Here is a 4,354-nt window from a genome sequence, read left to right on the forward strand (position 1 = left end):
TTCCATGGCATTTTATGTCACAAAACGTGATGTTCAGTCAATGACAGTATTCTGTTCAGGAAGTAAGAACTGCTGCTATTGAAATGAAGCTGAACCATTGTGTGCCCACAGGGAATAAGATGCAAAGCGTTCGAATTGTTGGACATAAACGAAAACTCAACGCAGGTAACTCAGGGTCGAACTCAACTGCTCACACGCGCGCTGCACTATTTTCTGTCCGAAGTAACTTGGGAGTAACTCGTTCTTTTTTTTAAGTAACTCCGTAACTGCGAGTTACGTTTCGGGCTGAGTAACTTCGTTATTAACTTGGTTACATTTTTCACACGGTAACTTCGTAACGAGTTCCTTTTAACGGGTAACTTCTCGATCTATGCTTTCAACTCTGCATGCTTTTTGTACACTGCATAAAGTAAGATACTTTTGCCCCAGTGAATTTGTTGCATGTTTTAAATGCATGTAAGTGAATTTCTAGAGGTACATATTTTGAGCAAGATTAATTAATTTTTCATGCATGTGTGTTCAACCAGCTTTTAGTTTATATAAATCCGGCCTCTACATATGATGCATGCATTATTACTTTCTGGAGGTGTTCTGGGAAGTCGAACTTGTTGGGCACAGTGTCAGGCCTCAGTCGAACGGTTTGGCCCGTTCTGTCGAAGCACCTGTTTTTAAAATGTTTGCTGCAGACCAGTGATGTCCTCGACGGCGTCCAGTCCTTTCACCTGACATTCACCGCACACTTTTTTAAATGGTCTGGGCGGCTGTGAGGTAACCTGCATTGAACGATTTATGCCATCAATTACGGAAGGGATGTCAAGGCTGATCCAAGCAAGCAATCGTCGATACCGTAACCAACAAACTGAGCCGTAGATACCGCACCTGACAAGCGCAGTTGAACGCATGTTGCGTCCCGAGACCGTACCCGTGAACTGCAGGAAGTCTGGACTATCACAATGACTCTATCCAGATAACGTACTGCTTGAAGTTTAACGTTTAGATCTTGAGATACGAGTCACAAAGTGCCGCGCACATGGTTCACCAGCAACGTTTTGTCCCCCGACCGTGGACTAATAAATCACATTTATTTGTAAAACTAAGTCACTTACTTGTGAAATGTCGTCCCCGGTGCCTTGCCAGTACGGACAGTACACCCATAACCACAGCAGGCGGGCATGACACCACAAGAATGCTATGCAAAGGCGCACGCAGATTATGCAGCTGGGTCGCGGACGGCAATGTTTTGAGCTTCGCAAGATGGCGGCCGGTGACCGTACGGTTGCACCCTCAATCCGCTATCCAGCCTATTACTATAGAGGTCAGTGGAGGAGAGGAGTGGAGAGGTCTGCTGGTTAGAAAGCAGTGGCTCTGTGTTGAAGGTATGACACTGCACAATCTCAATTAATTGAATAATACAGGTGTGTGACGTATTTAGTCGCCATTGTAATTTGCCCATCGCATTAGGTGCCCTGGTCAGTGCTATGTTCTGCTTCCTGTCACCACTGCTAAGACAGATGGAGTCATCAAGAAGTTGGTAAGCAGTTCTTTGTGCTGTAGGTATATTTTGCTGAGAAGGGGTGGGTGGGTCTCCAAGATATGTGGAATATTTATACACCTATCTGAGCCATCGTCCAACCTCTGTCATAATGAACATAAAGGCGCATACAAAGATCATGCGTAAACACGCATAGTTAATATAGAGGGTTTTTACTGAATACATATATTTATTTGCAGATAAAGATAAAGGTAAAATTATTTATTTTAGGTAGATTCTATCACTGCCGCTAGGTTACTGGCATTGGACCCTAAAACTTGTACGATATCGGAGTTAGTCCATTAGCTAAATGTTTGAATTATTCGTTTCAGGAGTAGGTAAACTTTGGCTAGACTTCGTGCACCCAATTAGGCTCACTGCAGTTAATATGCACCTTCGGAGGTCACGCTAGTAGTTGGTTCGTGCTACAGTACACGTTTATGTTTTAATATGTAGTGCATATACAGGGTGTTTCATGTAAAGTGATAAAAAAATTGGAACTGGCGATGTAGGCGCTGGAGCATTGCGGGACTTTCGGTAATTACCAGTTCTGGAAACATCTCACCATCGAGGAAGGCTTTGGACAATTTTTAATTGGAGGAAATTTATTTTTAGTCAATTGAACTTCGAAAATTTCCACGCGAACCTCCGTGCCCAAGAGGCCCAACGAAAACTATGCGAAAATTACTAAAGAAGATGGCGTTGTGTTTAGAGCACACACAGTACTTTTTCAACAGTAAGCCAGGTTTGGCATTTTCTTTGACTATTTCGTTTATATTTGGTATTGTGGCTGCAACATACGGCAGAAAATGACTAATGGGAAATTATGGGCAGTTATCTATATTCTATTGTGTACTGTACTTCACCTGGAATTTTCGAATTTTGACACCGCTCTGGTGGAACACTGGTCTAATTTTTGTCATTACAGGTAAGCTACTTCAACTGTTTGCACTACATGACAATCGCTACAAGGAAATGGGCTTCCGGTTCGATGACCACATGTATGTCCCTGTTTTGAAAGTATATTAAAAATAAAGTACATACTGTGTACGTGAGGATGTAGCGTATCTGCTCAAAAGCACCATATTTTTCTTGAGAAGTTTTTTTTTTCCTGCAGTAGGTTCTCAAAATGGCTTGGATCAATCACATCGCTACAGTGCTGATGAGAAACATCATCCTTTTACCTTGTTTCATTCAAATACCAAAAGCACATACCAACTCAGTTTTAACCCCTGAATTATCATATGGACTTTGTGTGGAAGAAATAGAACTTATGAAATTATATTATCTGATAATGTGGCACTGTTTTCCTGGCACTCTTCATAATTTCACTCTTAAAATACTTTACTTGCAGAAGCCGGGAGAGGCCCATGTGTATCCTACCATCATCCAGCACACAGCAGATGACCTGCAAATTTCTGCATCATTCTCTGTTTTGACCGAAGGGTTCATGGTCGGGCATCCAGCATGCTACATTCTTTACCGTTAACGTTGTGTACAGTCCTAGAGCTTAACTAATTAACTGTTACGTTAACGTGGAATCACTGTTCGGAGCATATACAGATTGACGCTGTGCACAAATTACATCGATTAAGTACTACTAGTTGCCATAACTAGTTGCTGTGCTTCATTGATTTCCATGTAACCCTCCATTGTAAAGGGGGTTGCCTTGGAAAGCCCACCCTTATTCAGTTTTCGCGTGCCACAGCTGAGTGACAAGCGCCTCTGAGACTGCAAGGACACAGCACATGTTCTTGTTATCAGGGGGCAAACTGGGAATTAATCTGGAATAGCACTAAAATGTTACTCGAATGTATGGAACAGGATACGAAAAGATTTTGAAGACAGCGCGTAAGTGTTACTAGCAGACTTCTTATAGAGTAACAATGGCAGCATCAACGGAAAGTATGCAAGTGTTACTTGAATTCTGTGGCAGCATCACCAGCCTGCACATCAGCAAGATGTTCGTGCTGTTGCCAGAAACCTTTTTGCATTCTATTTTGCGCATTTTTAGGCAACTTTTCATATCGAATCACGTCCGAATTGTTCTCTCAGGTAATGAGAACTCGTTCTCTCCAAGCTTGGAAATCCACAGGTTCCATTTCCGTATCTTCAGTACAGGAAGTATCAGGCTGGTGGGTTTTTGAAGGCACCAACGCGTAGGTGACATTTGGTATCACCGCAAATGAAAAAACAACAAGAACAAAAACTTTCATCCTGGTCAAAAATTAAATAATTCGGCTGTTCACTCTAACTGGATGAAACTGGTTTCAAGAAGTATAGGACAGTCAATAGCCACTACGCTCAGCAAGTGCTAGTCCTTAATCGATGTGTATCATGATATTTGTGCAGGGTTGTGAACAACGTCAAAGTTGAGCAGGTGGTTCGGGTGTTTCAATTCAAAGAGGAAAGCATACGTGTAACTTAGTCACTTAGCCTGTTGCTGCTATCTTGTCTTCAAAGAAGTGCTAATTGTCAAAGCAATAAAAATCTCTTATGTTAAGCCTATAGATGTGATGTGATGTGAATAAAGCAAAAAAAGAAGATGTGAGTTTCGACGAAGTCAAACTGGCTACCCCAGTACACTTAATACAGAAAGTTCAATCCAATGATGATATGATGAAAACACAAAAGGATGATGTCCAGAGACGAACAGAGATGATAATGGAGTTCAACATGTAGGTCAAAAGTTCAAGAGCTGCGCCCAAGTTAGAGTAAAGTGGCGGAATCGCCGGAATCACACATTCACCGTGTCATAGGATGTCCATAAGCCCGGTTGCATGCAAAAAGTCTTCAAGTGCCCTTAGCGCCTTGTCGGACGAA

At 42.1% G+C, this 4,354-nt stretch overlaps 1 long non-coding RNA gene across 1 annotated transcript; it reads left to right on the forward strand.

The window, feature by feature from the left end:
* Window positions 1-1,473: 1,473 nt before the first annotated feature.
* Window positions 1,474-4,075, forward strand: LOC135366570 (uncharacterized). The gene is made up of 3 exons (XR_010414223.1): window positions 1,474-1,531; window positions 2,460-2,532; window positions 2,886-4,075. It is a non-coding gene; the product is annotated as an uncharacterized LOC135366570 (long non-coding RNA).
* Window positions 4,076-4,354: the final 279 nt, after the last annotated feature.

Source organism: Ornithodoros turicata, chromosome 1 (genome assembly GCF_037126465.1).
Source record: "Ornithodoros turicata isolate Travis chromosome 1, ASM3712646v1, whole genome shotgun sequence".
Lineage (NCBI taxonomy): Eukaryota > Metazoa > Arthropoda > Arachnida > Ixodida > Argasidae > Ornithodoros > Ornithodoros turicata.